Below are 16410 nucleotides of genomic sequence, written 5' to 3'. Positions count from 1 at the left end.
TCACGACTCCCCTTCACCTCGCCACCTTTTCTTCCCGCACGAATCCATTAACATCCATAATCCATGGTTGAATGCAGTCTAGACATGCAATGCCCTGCAAGAATGCACCCCGCGTAAATAAACTTCAGATATAAATTTTGTCACAACAGCGATTCATTTCATGCGCCTCCCTTAATACACAGTTATATCGGCCTGCACGCCACTAGCTCCCAGCCTTCCCAGCCCCACGCTGCTGGTGAAATGGCTAAGCTGCGACTCTGCATATCGTTACATTCAAACAGATTCCTAATATATGAGCTCTTCTTGTACGTGAGGTATTCAACGAGACCACAGGTGCACTCAAACACGGCGAAGTCCGCGATGATTTATTATTTTTTTCCCTGTGAGAACACTCAGAAAGGCTTAAGGCTGTGGGTCATGCATTTTGTATAGACGCATATTTCTTTGTGCGTACATAAGAACCGCTACACATAAGGGCCGTAGAAAGGCAAAGAAATTAACAGGTATTTGCGTGTGTATGCTGTCAACTAATATAGCACTCTTTATATTCGACCCGACACTAAGGTTTCTGACTACACTGTAGTGCACAGCATATTGCTATGACTTGACATGTATTTTGGGGTGTTTTCTTTTTCCTTGACTGTCTCGAACTTGGTTGTTCTGACTTGAGAATTTTGCATTGTGCCACTATACTCGAAGGAACTACTCGACAGAACTCTTGAGTGCCTTAATGTGGTGTTCATTCCGAAGTGCTCCTCGTTATTTTGAACGCAGAGCGAACGAGTAGCCGGGGCCTCGTAGGGGAGTCAGAATCTCCCTGAATCGATTAAAAAAATTATTCTAATTTTTCAGGAATGCATATACCAGACGAAATCCAAACGTGCCAGCTCATGACATTTGTCAGCTGTGACAAGTGATTGCTCCTACGAGATGTTGGGCGTGAAAACAAGCGACATACATAAAAAATGTATTACAATCAATCATGTTATCAATCTTGTTATTATGCTGGATCGTGTAAAAATAGTATAATGCTTAAACTACACGATGCCGCTGTACGCTAACATACCGCCAGTAACGATACACATAAGTCTATGGAACTTGCCCTCAGCTCCTTTGACTTCATCGATGTATTCCTTTGCAGCTCACTATGGAAGCATTGGAACTGGACTTGGCATACCAAGGTTGCTCGGTACTGATAAACAACGAAGCGGAACAGAGTGACCCGTAGGACGTACCTGAAAGTCCTTGGTCCATGCCTTAGACTCCTAGAGCTGCTAAGAGCTCCTCAGGCGGCAATACCGGCAATGTGGGCAGGTCGGCTGGCGGCCCGTCGGACTTGATCGCCTTCTCTTCTTCCTGCGACCATGAAGTTGTCCGATTCATTGTCCATTCAGGTAGGTAGGTAGGTAGGTAGGTAGGTAGGTAGGTAGGTAGGGGTGGGTAGGTAGGTAGGTAGCAGGGGCGTAGCCAGGGGGGGGGCTTATGGGGCTTCAGCCCCCCCCGAAATTTTTCGTGCTCTCATACACCAACAACCAGCGGCGTCACCCGGGTGGTGGGATTTATTGGGCTTCAGCCTGATTATCATTTATTTAATTATTTATCTTTTTATGACCCTCAAAATGTTAGCAGAAGCAAGTTTGATATCGGGCTCTACACAGATGGCTCAAAAGTGGATGATGACACAAAACATCAACTGCTAGCTTCTCCTTGGATTCCTCCGCCATGCTATATGTTTAAGTTTATGAACGATTTTAAGCAGAAACGAATGTTTACGTGGCTTGGCTGGACAGGTACCGATGGCTTAGCTTCTCAGCGCTTCAAGAGGGTGCGTTTTGCCGAGTGTGTGTCCTTTTTAGCAGAAGTGAGATTGGCAAGGGCCAACATGCGCGCACTAAGGCCCTCGTATCCAATCCATTTCAAAAGTGGAAGCACGCCCTCGAAGTCTTCGGTGCACATGAAGTCACTAAATATCACACTGACGCTCATCTGGTAGCCGATAGTTTTCTTCAAACCTTCTCAGGATGTGTGCCCAGTGTTGTTGATCAGCTGGACCATGGCAGGCAAATTCAAATAAGAGAGATCCGAAGGAAGTTACAGCCTATTGTTGAGACAGTTCTCTTTTGCGGGTGGCAAGGTGTGGCTCTCCGTGGACATAGAGACAGTGGTCCCATAGATTCAAGCACAGCCTCCTCTACAAATACAGGCAACTTCAAAGAGCTGCTTCGCATGCGCGCGGATTGTGGCGACACAGATCTAAAACAGCATTTGGAAAATTGCCCAAATAAGGCCTCATATTTTAGTTTATATGTACAAAATCACATTATAGAAATCTCTGCTGCAATCATCAAGGAAAGCCTAGTCGCAAAAGTAAACGCTGCAGGCTGCTTCTCCGTACTTGCTGATGAAACGGCGGATGTTGCGGGTATCGAGCAGCTTACTGTTTGTGCAAGGTACCTTAATAAGGATGCGAACGGAATCGAAGAAGTGTTCTTAGGCTTTGTGCCAATTCACGACCAAATGGCCGAGCCCTGGCCGACACCATCATAAGGCTCCTTATAGAAATGGGAATTAACATGCAGCATCTCCGTGGTCAAGGCTACGGTGGTGCAAGTTCGATGGCCGACAAAACGAATGGTGTTCAAGCTGCTGTCCGTGAGAAATATCCAGCCGCACTCTATGTACTTACTGCGCGTGTCACTCCCTTTATCTAGTTGTGTGTGCAGCATGCTCCATCACAGACATTCGAAACTGTTTTGGGACTCTGAAGGCGACGTCAGCCTTTTTCCGTAAATCTTCTAGCCGCTCACACGTTTTGCGAAAAGTGATGTTTGAGCTGTCCTGAGTCTACAAGGCAGCGCCTTTTGGGACTATGCGAAACGCGCTGGGCCAAGAAGCACGATGCAGTGCTTTCATTTGTGAGCCTCTTTGAGCCGTTCATCGCAGCACTAGAGGAGATTAAGTTTAACGGAAATGGCGAAAGTCGAATGCAGGCAAACAGTCTAATGTTGGCACTCTTTTCACCAGCGTTCCTTGTAAGCCTGCGTGTGACGGAACACGTGTTAGCACTGACTTTGCCACTGTCAAAGAAGCTGCAGACGAGGAGTATCGACATGAGCGCTGCCATTGACGACATAGAAGTGATACAGCAGACAATTGAAAGTGACCGCAAGAACACGAATGTTTCTTTCTCAAAAATATTTGCACAAATGCAGGCATTGGCAGAAAAACTGAATGTGGAGATCACCAGCCGTCGAGCCGGTGTCCGGAAGCAAAACCTTGGGAGCAATGCATTCGAAAGTGCGGAAGAATATTTTCGCAGAACCCTGTTCATTCCGTTCATGAACCACGTACTAGCCCAGTTAAACCAACGGTTCGAACAGCACAGGACACTTCTAAAGGACTTTTCATTAATTGTATCATCCGCAATACCACCAATGCAAGATGATCGGGAGAAAGGAGCAGAAAATCTCTTGACCATTTTTGCGCATGACGTCGAAACGAGGGCTGGTTTTGGAGAACTGCGACTATGGTGGACAAAGTGGGCGAACAAAGCAGCGAAGCCAGAGCCCCGGTACAGGAACCGATGCCCTCTCTCATTGCGACAGCAGGTTCTGTGCGAATGTGTACAAGCTACTCCGGATTCTAGTCACCCTTCCAGTGACCACTGCCAGCGCAGAGGGAAGGTTTTCAAGCATGATGTTACTTAAGAACTACTTACGCTCCACGATGTCTGAGGAACGCATGGTTGGCCAGGCACTTCTGTACGCCCACAGAAATGTCGACATCAGCGTGTCGGAAGTCATTGACCGCTTCGCTAAGCTTCCTCGCCGGGTCACGTTGTCCTTTGATACCGAGCAGGACAAAAATGAGCGCAAACGAAAGGAAAAGACACTACTGTTCCAGAGTTCAGGTCAATGAGCCCGTAATTCTGACGCAATATTATTGTTCACCACCTTTTAAAGCCGTGAAGATTTTGTACCTTTTAGCAGTTAACACTGTGACCTAATATAAACATAAGAATACGGGCATCAGGTGGACATTACCAGCCAATCGACAGCTTCACCTTGTTCACTGAGAGGTTGGCATACGCGGCGTTACCAAACAAATTCAACTATTGGGAAGCCGTACTAACAGCATTGTTTGTTACTTTCATTTGTCGTTTTTGTTCTTCATTGCTTTTTGAACTAGAAGCGGCAACCTTCCTTTAAATTGAGTGCACAATAGTGGTTCGCACTTTTAAAACAGTTTTGAAGTAGTTTCTTTCGTTATTTCTGCGCTCTTCCTTTATAGTTCTGTTTACATGGTGCGTCCGAGACAGCAGCTTGGCCCAAGGACATATCAGTTATGTATAGTGATCATTGCTATGTATCAGTTATGTATAGTGATCATTATGTTTAGTGATCATTGCTTAGTTCCGTTTATTGATTGCATATTTAAATGTACATTTGTGAAGTTTTGCGTAAGCATACTGCGCACTGTTTCCGGTGACTTATATTTTGCCCGTATCGAGGTGTACTTTCCCATTCTTACTTTTCCCTGGCCGCATCATTTGTGCAAAAAGATGAACATTTTGCATAAACAATCCGCATTAAAATCCTGGTTATTTCGTGGACTTCATTTTTTGTTATCAGGCACCTCTTCAGTTCAAAGCTGATGCAGTTCCGAAGTTTACGTGATATTTGCCGTACCTGTTACACACACACACAAACACAAATATTGAAAAGATTGAAGACAGTTATTCCTGGAAAGATTTTGCGGGCATGCCAACATAATATTTTTACGAAAAAACACATTTCTTACTCGTTCTTAACAGAGGGCAGCATTCAAGAAGTGATTTGCAGCATCTAATACAAATTGTCACTGGTAATACATATTAATGGTAATACCAGTGACAATGTATGTACATGGTAATACATGTACATACCCACGCCGCTTTTGGAAAATTATGAAACCGGACGACAAAACCACAGTCTCTCTTTGTGACACTACTGGATCCCCCGTTGCCGACTGCGACGTTCCATCCGTCAACTCTGCATTTTGTTCAGTCTTTACTAACGAACCTAACAACGAACTTCCTGATTTTCCGCATTTTGCTTTTCCACCAATGCCAAAGATTACATTCATTCAGAGGGAATTGTAAAAGTTATTAACCAATTAAAGAACTCTTCGTCATGCGGTATAGATGGCATAAACGCCAAAATTCTGAAAAATACTAAACATGTATGTAGTTCCATATTGTCAATCATTTTTCAGCAGTCACCCGACACAGGTGAAGTCCCATTAGACTGGAGAGTTGGGAAGGTCTTTCCGTTCTTCAAGAAAGGTGACCGCTCATTTGCAGGTTACTACCGACCAATCTCGCTCACTAGTGTTTGTTCAAAGATCATGGAACACGTCATCTTTTCTCATGTTGCTACATTTTTATCATCCGTAAACTTCTTTCACCCAAACCAACATGGCTTTCGTAAAGATCACTCATGCGAGACCCAACTAACATTATTCCTGCACGACATTCACCTTCATATGGACCGTAACATCCCAATTGACACACTGTTCTTAGATTTTGAAAAAGCCTTCGATAAGGTACCCCACTCACGTCTCCTTCTAAAAACCTCGCGTCTAAACCTTCATCGGCATGTTTTTAACTGGATTAAAGCATTCCTAACAAACCGTAAACAATTCGTGCATGTTAATGATCACTCCTCCGACCTCTCGCATGTCTTGTCCAGCGTGCCCCAGGGTATCGTCCTAGGGCCTCTTTTATTCCTAATATACATTAACGATATTCCGCTTTCCGTTGAATCTAACATCCGTCTTTTTGCTGATGATTGTGTCCTCACCGCCCTATAAATAACCCCACCGATGTCTCCTCTCTACAGCATGACCTCTCACGCATTCAGCAGTGGTGTACCACCTGGTTGATGTCCCTTAATGCGAAAAAAACATTACTAATTTCTTTCCATCGTCGCCGAAACCACACGCCGGCTACTTACACAATGAACAACTGTCATATAGCTGCTACTGACTCGATTAAATACCTGCGTGTCCATCTTTCGAGTAACCTATCTTGGGGCGACCATATAAATCACATAATTCACTCCGATAACAGCGCTCTCGGGTACACACGCCGTAACATTTCCATGACACCACCTTCCGTTAAACTACTCGCTTATAACACCATTGTCAGACCAAAACTTGAGTATGCAGCTGCTGTCTTTGACCCCCACCAAACTAATCATATCGAAATACTTGAGTCAGTACAGAACCGAGCAACCAGATTCATTGTTTCAGATTATTCCCGCTACTCGAGCGTCTCCGCCCTCAAATCCCAGTTAAATCTTTCTACCCTCGCTCTTCGTCGTCGTATTGCACGTCTCTGCCTTTTTCACAGATTCTTTTATTCAACCCCGCGTGACAACCACCTCATCCAGCCGGTCCATCGAGGTCATCGCACAAGTCATCCAAATGCTGTGATTCCGCCATGTGCCCACACCACCTCATTTCAGCAGCCCTTCTTTTTGCGCACCACCCGAGACTGGAATGACCTTCCGAACGAAACAGCAGTCATCCGCGATTTTGCGCGCTTCAAAAATGCCATCCAGGAAGCAGACTCAACCACATCCTAACATACACCTTCATCGATACCGCCATTTTTTGACGCCCACCACTCATGTAAAGTCCCATATGGGACCTTTGAGGATATAATAAATAAATAAATAAATAAATAAATAAATAAATAAATAAATAAATTTTATTCATATACTTAGTCGCTCTAAAAATTCAATGAGGAGGTCGCGCTGCAACGTGAGCCCCCCCCGAACAAAATTCCTGGCTACGCCACTGGTAGGTAGGTAGGTAGGTAGGTAGGTAGGTAGGTAGGTAGGTAGGTAGGTAGGTAAGGTAGGTAAGGTAGGTAGGTAGGTAGGTAGGTAGGTAGGTAGGTAGGTAGGTAGATTCCACCACCATCCTGCTAGCTGTGCCGCTGACTGCAGCAATAGCGAAATAGAAGAAAAAAAGAAGAAGATGGCTTTCATCATCGAGTCGTACTTATCCGAATGTATAAGAGACCGTGTGCGTAGTGGGTACCTCGCAACTGCACTGGCAGGCGTGAAATAGGGCTTTCGAAATGAAACAACTCGCACATCACAGTTTATGAAGCTTGCTATATATAGAGTGTAGTCTGCCTCTTTTTTTCCTTGTGTCCGTGTACGTTTTGCGCAAAAGAAGTCATGAATGAGTACCAACTGGCCCAACTTTCAGTACTGTTGATATATACCGTGTGTCCCAGCTATCTTTAGCCAAGGGTTTAAAAATACAATAGTAGAGGCACGCGAGTGAAATAACTTGCAAATTACTGACAGTCACCTTGCGCACTGCAGACAAATTTTTGTTTGGTAATTAACTCATTTGTTAATTAGGATTATTTAATTAAATTGCTAAATATTGACTGTAGGCAATAAATGCGGCTTGCAAAGTTCGAGAGCGCCTTCAGAAGCCCCAATTTCATTATTTGCGATAAAGAAAGTCTCACGTATCCGCCTCGTGCATCGGTATGGTGGCGCCACCGCTCGGCTAAGGCGGGTGTACCCTCTCCCAACCCCCCATAGGATCCCATGCATTTTGAATGAAGTTTGCAATTTCGTTGCGCAAAAACAAACTGGCGCCATCTCTCGACAATACGCCACACCGACGATGCAACACCTCTTCTTGCTTCCACCGCTCAGCAATGTCGCTAGTTAACCTTTCTCTGCTTTTTCATATTGTTTTTTCGTTAGCGTAGCAGCGCGCAGGGCTGTTCGCGGAGCGCTCAGACGAGCCGACGAGCTGCGAGCGCAGCGTTGCGCTGGTGGGACCCTTGCTGTGGTCGTGCATTGTCAATAGGTTGGGCGTTTTTGTGGTTGTGTTTCAGTGCTCTCTAAATGCAGGATCGCGAGCCTTAATTCGTTTATTTTCGCGGTTAAACGCCGTTGCTTCTTCCGCCGCACGACGGAAACATCGTTGGCAGATAAGAAGGGTGCATCGCAGCGGAGCTCTTTTTGTTTGTGGCAGCCCCGCACAGGCTGCCACAGCTGCCTCTCCGGCCTAAAAGAAAGGAATACATTTGATCACATTACGAAATATATCGTATAAAAATAATCTACCAGAGAGCAACAAAGAGAACGGCCGCTTACCTTGTTCTTTGCACATCCCTGATCCACTGTCCTCTTCTGTCATTTTCGTACTTCCTCCAGGGGAATCGGTAGAATATCACCTTTGGCAGCTTTCCTGCGGTGTTTTTATAGCTGTTGTGGCACTCTCCAACACAACAATACACAGAAGTGGCCTTTTTCGACCGTTTATCACTGCGGTCCGCCATGGTGATTAACCTAGTTTGCAGTGGTGAACCGTGAGCCGGCGCCACCGGCACATCTGTGTTTTGCCACGTTTGCCGTAGATGGCGCCACCTGTCCGTTTCAAAGCAGCAGCGCACGAGGCGGATACCATTTTTTCCAAGCTGCAAAGAAAGCCCGCGAAATACAAAAAGAACCCCGTGACTAGCGCATTCGCCCGCCGCGAGAATGCTGCCCTCAACCATGGTTTGAGTGAACGAAATCAGCTGCGGCCGGCCGCGACTCGGCGGCTCCGTTGCTGCGGTAGGCCGATAAGTTGACGATGGTTTCTTGGCCCGCGCTCGCTACAACTTGCACCGTCACGCGCGCCAACTGGCTGACGCGGGCCAAAAAAACCGAGGCATAATCTCATGAATATGAGCGATAGCCGTAGGAACTCACGTTTCCACACTGATGTCAGATAATGAAACAAATTAATATGTTCAAACAGCCATTATCTACTGCATTTAACAGATTATTCCAGCACACGTGCTCGACGAATAAGGTTGCTCGTGCGTAAAGAAAAAAATAAAAAATAAATAAAAATTTATTGTCACCAGATTCGAAGGTTATTTCGGCCACAACGCAAGGTACTAACCACTATATACGACCACGGCTGCCCGGAAGAACGAAAGTGTCTAATCCTGTAATCAATGTCCGGATGCTGTCAATCGGAACTAACGTGAGGAGCGACATGGGAGGTGCACAGAGTGGAATAAGTACGTAAAAGTAAAATTATGTGAATCTTGGCTGTTTGAAAAAGTAGCAAGTTGCGAACGACCGTTTGAGAACTTCAAACAAGAAACTGCTACCCGTCAATGTTGCTTCGTGTGATATAGTGTGTTTTAGACGGATATAAATAAGCGACACTAAAGAAAAAGAAAACAAAAAACAAAACATGCCGTGACCAGGATTCGAACCTGGGTTATTGCGGCCACAACGCAAGGTACTAACCACTATACGATCACGGCTGCCCGGAAAAACGAAGCGGGTGATCACCATTATGAAAGCTATCAATGAGAGATGAAATTGGACCCAGCTGTGAAAGAGACACACGATGCAGGCTACAATAGGTAACGTGAGTGCAACATTATGGGAATTGCGGTGGTTCGAATCAGCCGCAGATTTTACGCGCGTGTGTGAGAACTGCAAACGAGAGCCAGTCACCCGGCCGTCGTCTTCTGCGCAATGCAGAGCGTTTTTTTTTTTTCTTTGAAAAAAAAAAAAAGGAAATGATACTAAAAAAAAATTGCCGTGACCAGGATTCGAACCTGGGTTATTGCGGCCACAACGCAAGGTACTAACCACTATACGATCACGGCTGCCCGGCTGGACGAATGTGAGGGGAAAAAAAACTGGAGTGTATCTCGGAACAACGCCGCCGGCGGGTGAGAAACTGGATCACCGTGAGCGGCGCGCGAGAGAGAGATAGAAAAAAGAAATTAAACAAAATAAAATCCGTCAAGCGGAGGAGTAACAGTGTTGTAATCACGCGCCCGTTACACTGTCACAGTGTTTCATATGTCCGCAGTTTTCTAAAGAAGTTAATAGAGAAAACACTCACGCTAAATCCTACGGGAGCTGCAAATATGGGGGTCCATCCAGCATGCGAATGATGGATAAAAAAATTTTTGAAAGGACTGTTTAGATTGTGTGAAGTACACTGTATTTACCAGCATAGTACTATCATTGGCCAATGTTTCCTGAATACTCGCTATGCGCTCCTATTTCAATGCAAGAAAATGATACATACGGTACCATGACTCTGCTTTATAAAATACAACATGCACACCATAGATAGATAGATAGATAGATAGATAGATAGATAGATAGATAGATAGATAGATAGATAGATAGATAGATAGATAGATAGATTGATAGATAGATAGATAGATAGATAGATAGATAGATAGATAGATAGATAGATAGATAGATAGATAGATAGATAGATAGATAGATAGATAGATAGATAGATAGATAGATAGATAGATCAGCGGTGGTATACAAAGCAAATGTGCAAAGAGGAAACTTCCTAAGAAGTCGTTGTGGAAATATTTCGTGTTGGTGGAATAAAAACACTCTACAGAACAAACTTTAAAGCCGTCATGGAGCACTGCACACGTCAGGAAAATTCTGTCATTGTGAAAAGTCGATTCCAAAGGTCCGTTACGGTGATAACGGGATGCAGCTCCAGAAGGGGCATTATAGACGGTGGCTAACGTTAGAAAGAACCTGAAAGGCGGCGCGCCAACGCCGCAAGTCAACAAGGTTCTAGGGAAGGGTACAACCTAAAATAAATTCAGGAGCCGTGCCCTTACCGGGAGAATGGGGGCAAGGAGCTTGGCGTGTGCTTGCCTGGCTTATTACTTTTCTTTCTTTCTTTCTTTCTTTCTTTCTTTCTTTCTTTCTTTCTTTCTTTCTTTCTTTCTTTCTTTCTTTCTTTCTTTCTTTCTTTCTTTTCTTTCTTTCGTATTGCGCAATGCTCCCTCTGAACTCTTTCCTTCCCCCATGCCGGGCATTTGACCTACCTCCCAGTGGCGTAGGCAGGGGACGGGGGGGGGGGGAGGGGGCACACCGGGATCGTGGCCAGCTACCCCCCAAAATTTTTTTCTGACATGGTATACAGAGCACGAAATGACACTCGAGCACACTTACCTGCCCGGACCCCAGGTCAGACCAGGCGCGTGCCCCCCCCCCCCCCCCCCGAAAAAATTTCTGCCTACGCCTCTGCTACATCCACGTGCGTAGCAGCACAACAGCGACATTGATGTGTTCATATACAGCAACAAAGATATGTAGCAAAATACAAGTGTCCTCAATTGCGTTATCGGAAGCGGCTGATCACCGACAAGCCTACGACCGAGAGAGACCCAGTTATTGGAAAACGGCGCGCTCAATTACGCGTGCGGCCAGCGCATATTCGAGGGCCGCATTTCTGTACACTCGCCGGCGGCGGGTTTCCGACGTACAACGCCGCCGCCACCACCACCGAGATTCGTAACTCATAACAAAGTTGGCTTGAAAATTCTGAACTTGTGTATCACTTAGACAACTCCCGAATAAGATGTTGCGCTGATTTTAGGGGCGAAGCTCCTTAAGGCGGCACCCGTTCGTCCCTCGTAGTCGTAGTAGTGCGTAACCAGTCGTAACGCTAGTACCAGATCTTGACCTCCAAGGTGGTGCCGGTGGGAGATTTTTCCTGTGCGTTGTTGAACAATAAAAAATTCGCAGCGTGCGCGTTAACTAAATGCCGAATTCTTCTGTCTCTCATTCCCCATTAGCAGCCATTGGCATGTTCCAGTAGGAAACGTTAGTAGGAGTAGAAGTGTAAGTGTTAGCTAAAAGCCGACTTCTTCTGTCTCTCATTCCCATTAGCAGCCATTGTTTACCTCCAAGGTAGTGTCTGGTGAGATTTCTCCTGTGCGTGATTAAACAATAAAAATTTTGTTCAAAACGCCGTTGATTGATGAAATAAACCAACGAAAGACGCCAGACGTTTTGTAAAAGCAAAACGAAAGAACGCCAGATGTTTCTAAAGCAAAACGAAAAGACGCCAGCTGCTTAACGAAAGACGCCAGATGTTTTCTAAAGCAATGGTTTTCTAAACAATAAAAATTCACAGCGTACATGTAAAATTAAAGTGAGCTGCAAGTCGTCATAACTCATCTAACCTTTAGTATAAACGCGCCCGATCTCACGTCGGTGATGATGTACTGGGCAGAATTCACTAAAGATTCACGGTTTACCGATGAACCTCCGCAGCTTCGCCCACTCATCATCATTCACTCCGTGGATATGCTGTGATTTTTAGGGGCGAAGCTCCTTAAGGCGGCACCCGTTCGTCCCTCGTAGTCGTAGTCGTAGTGCGTAACCAGTCTTACGCTTTGACCTCCAAGGTGGTGCCGGTGGGAGATTTTTCCTGTGCGTTGCTGAACAATAAAAAATTCGCAGCGTTAGCTAAAAGCCGACTTCTTCTGTCTCTTATTCCCATTAGCAGCCATTATTTACCTCCAAGGTAGTGCCTGGTGAGATTTCTCCTGTGCGTGATTAAACAATAAAAATTTTGTTCAAAACGCCGTTGATTGATAAAATAAACCAACGAAAGACGCCAGATGTTTTGTAAAAGCAAAACGCAAGAACGCCAGATGTTTCTAAAGCAAAACGAAAAGACGCCAGCTGCTTAACGAAAGACGCCAGATGTTTTCTAAAGCAATGGTTTTCTAAACAATGAAAATTCACAGCGTACATGTAAAATTAAACTGAGCGGCAAGTCGTCATGACTCATCGAACCTTTAGTATAAACGCGCCCGATCTCACGTCGGTGATGATGTACTGGGCAGAATTCACGGAAGATTCAGGGTTTACCGACGAACCTCCGCAGCTTCGCCCACTCATCATCATTCACTCCGTGCATATGCTGTGATTTTTTTTCCTAGGTTGTAACCAAGGAGGATTGGTTGCATGCAGAAGTTGGGCTGAAAAGGGCTTGCGTATATTCACGGAAAATAGTCTTGCGCAAGCGAGTCTTTGCTTATCTGTGAAAATTATTCACAAAAACTTACGTGCTTGGTTAGGAAAGAGGTCTTGTGATTTATAAGAACACAAGTGTGTTCGCGGTTTAGATGGCTATATTAAAAAGAAGCTAGAGAGACCTTGTGCCACTTTCAGGTCTGAAACGAAAGAGCTCTACTAAGGAATCCGCGAATAATTGGCTCCAACAGCAGCCTGTGGACGAGATCCATGATATATTATAAAGCTCACACAATTCGGGTAGAGTGCAGACGCGGCCGCTCGATAGAAAAAAGAAACCGGGCGTTGAACTTGTCTTGCGAGCCGTTCTGCGCGGGCGTTGGACTCTCGTCTTCTGTCCCTGCGCTGACACTTGGCTTCGACGTCGGCGTTGCGTACGGCGAAGTTTGCTTGCCGACGCTGCCGTTGCGTTTCGGCGGTTTCGGCATGTCGAGACCGTGTTTCATCCGTAGCAATTTCCCGCCGACGTTGCCGTTTGCGTTGGGCTTCCCTAGCTCGGGGTCCGCTTGCCGACTTGCCGACGTTTACGTTGCGCTTCGGCGCGTCGACCATTCCGCTGCTCCGGAGACTCGCTGCTCTGCGATCTCGGCAGGCGTCAAAGGGACACTAAAGAGAAACCGGAAGTAGAGCTTCGATGGCAGATTATCTTATTGCGATCACAATGGTACCATTTTTACGGCGAGCAGAGCTTTTGTAAGCGAGAAAATAGCAAAAAAAAACAAAGTATGGGTGCTGATGCCCCCTCGGCTTTCCCGCACTAGGCGCTCGTGACGTACAAGATCACAAACGCAGACGGGCCGCAATTGGTCGACAGTGATATAATGCTGCTAATAGAAACGACCGATGAAATTTATCTTAAACATCTATAAACAGTACTCGGCACCTATTTAAGCCATGCCACTCAAGGAAGTACAGATTTAACACAAAACTAAAATAAAAAAGAAGAAAAAACGGCATGGCGCTGCGTGCGGCCGTGGTGGTTTCGGTTTTGCGCCGCGCACAGCGTGCATGCTTCGCCCACTTCGCCAGCGTCGCGTTCCAGCGTTGCAGTTTCGTTGGTTTCGTGGCGTGGCTTGTGAAGTTTAGATTGAAAAATAACAAAATGACAGGCGCAGGTGTGCGTTGAGGTTGACCTGTCGGCCGGAAACCTTTCCCACTGGTATTAGCACTGCACGGAAGCATCGAGCCCGGCATACCTGCAACGTGCTTGGTAAACCTGGTCGAGTGAGCGAGGCGGCCTGTCGTCGTGGCGTAACGCGGAAGCCCGACGGGGCAATCGCGAACACCTCTCTATGCTCGGCGATGTGAACGTGAGGCGGAGCCGCTGGAAAGGTTCTCATCGCGCCAAGGCCAGTCTTCATATTGTTACGAATATATTTAACTTGTTTACAGTATGGAATAGTCCAGCAGTCAAGATGGCGGTTGTGTATCTTCAGAACACCGACACGTCGTCTGCCTCCTCTTCGCACACCTCCCCACAGTCATAGCTGCAACCCCGCTACATAGACCTCCGGCGGCGAAAGCGCCGACTCGGCGCTTGTTAGCAGGTGGTGGGCGAAAGGTACGGCTTCAGGCGAGCGACGTGGACGACGTTGGAAGACGTAGAGGGCGCCGTATGGTCCAGAGGGGCGATGTCATAGGTGACCTCAGTCACCTGGCGTAGCACACGGTAAGGGCCGGAGTACTTGGGCAGAAGTTTTTCGGCCAGGCCAACATGCCGAGACGGAGACCACAGCAGAACGAGGTCACCCGGATTGAAGCGAACGTTCCGGTGGCAACTGTCGTATGTATGTTTCTGGCGGAGTTGCGAGTCCGAAAGGCGTCGATGGGCGATCTGACGGGCCTTTTCGGCTGTGCTAATAGCGTGGCGAGCATATTCGGTGGACAGGTGGGCAGGGGTGGGTACGAGCGTGTCGAACGGCAAGGTCGGTTCTCTTCCATACAAAAGGTAAAAGGGAGAATATCCAGCAGTGTCGTGGCGCGAGCTGTTGTACGCAAAAGTGACAAAGGGTAGCGCAACGTCCCAGTCGCGATGATCAGTCGAGACGTACATGGCGAGCATGTCAGTGAGCGTGCGATTCAAACGTTCTGTGAGTCCGTTCGTTTGGGGATGATAGGCCGTCGTAAGCTTGTGCTTGGTTGCACAAGACCGAAGTAGGTCCTCGATTACCTTGGATAAAAAGTAACGACCTCGGTCCGTGATAAGTTGACGAGGAGCGCCGTGATGTAAGATGACGTCTTGTATCAAAAACTCGGCGACGTCTGTAGCGCAGCTGCTCGGGAGAGGTCTCGTAATGGCAAAACGGGTCGAATAATCCGTAGCGACGGCGACCCATCTGTTACCGTTGTTAGAAAGTGGGAAAGGTCCCAAAAGGTCGAGGCCGACAAGAAAAAAAGGCTCAGCAGGTACGTCGATAGGTTGAAGGAGCCCGGCGGGGTGCACAGCTGGCCTTTTCCGGCGTTGGCAGGACTCGCAAGAAGCGACATAACGATGTACGGAACGGTAAAGGCCGGGCCAGAAAAAGCGTCGGCGGACACGGTCGTACGTTCTGGCAACACCAAGATGGCCGGCCGTTGGTACATCATGTAGTTGCTGAAGTACGGTCGAGCGGAGAGCCGGCGAACGGCTGGAGCGTCGGACCGATGTCGTCGGAGCCTCATAGTATGGTGCACCGTCACGAGCGGGAAAATGCAGGGGTCGGTGGTTGTCGTCACGTCGATAGCCAGCAAACGAGCGAGATGGAAAGGTGCGAGAACGACAGTAGCGGGAAATATGTCCTACACCGTGGCAACGAAAGCAGATCGGCTTGTCGTCCTGCGTTCTCCACTGGGCACGGTCACGATAGCGGCGAAACATTTCCGGTGCACGAGGAGGCGCTATGGAACTGACACGAGGTTCTGTCAACGAACATACCGGCTGCAGGCCGACATTTGCAAGCTCCTCCCTCACAACCTGCTGGATCAACGAGATCGTTGGTCGAGGATCATCAGATGGCCGCGTCAGGAAAGATGATGGCGACGCCGCCTCGATTTCTCGGCGCACGATGCGAACTACGCTCTCGTTGGTAGGCGGTTGACCGCATGGCGGCTGAAGGTCCTCGCAGGATGATGTAGCGGCCGTGTTCGGAAGTCGCATGAAATGCTGGGCAATGCGGCGACTCTTCAGCTCTTCGAACCGGCGGCACTCTTTGATGATGTCGTCCACGGTTGAGCAGTCTTTAGACACAAGTAAATTAAAAGCGTCATCCGCAATTCCCTTGAGCAAATGGCTTACTTTGTCGCCCTCTGACATGTTGGCGTCGACACGACGGCAAAGGGCCAGGACGTCAAGGATGTAGGAGACGTATGATTCGGTGGAAGTTTGTGCCCGACAGGAGAGTTCTTTAGAAGCGGCCCGCTGGCGTCCGACGGCTTTACCAAATAGGTCGCGAAGCTTCTGTTTACAGGCATCCCAACTTGTTAAGTCAGCTTCATGAGCCTGAAACCACGCGCCTGCTGTTCCGCAGAGATA

At 47.2% G+C, this 16410-nt stretch overlaps 2 non-coding genes across 2 annotated transcripts; both read right to left on the bottom strand.

Annotated features, from left to right (window-relative positions):
* Nucleotides 1-9268: 9268 nt before the first annotated feature.
* On the bottom strand, nucleotides 9269-9340 carry Trnah-gug (transfer RNA histidin (anticodon GUG)). Its single transcript has one exon. It is a non-coding gene; the product is annotated as a tRNA-His (tRNA).
* Nucleotides 9341-9619: 279 nt separating this feature from the next.
* Trnah-gug (transfer RNA histidin (anticodon GUG)) lies at nucleotides 9620-9691 on the bottom strand. Its single transcript has one exon. It is a non-coding gene; the product is annotated as a tRNA-His (tRNA).
* Nucleotides 9692-16410: the final 6719 nt, after the last annotated feature.

The sequence above is a fragment of the Rhipicephalus sanguineus genome, chromosome 4, assembly GCF_013339695.2.
Source record: "Rhipicephalus sanguineus isolate Rsan-2018 chromosome 4, BIME_Rsan_1.4, whole genome shotgun sequence".
In the NCBI taxonomy this organism is placed as follows: domain Eukaryota; kingdom Metazoa; phylum Arthropoda; class Arachnida; order Ixodida; family Ixodidae; genus Rhipicephalus; species Rhipicephalus sanguineus.
Note: the sequence above shows the minus strand (reverse complement) of the source record. Positions and strands in the feature narration are given on the sequence as shown.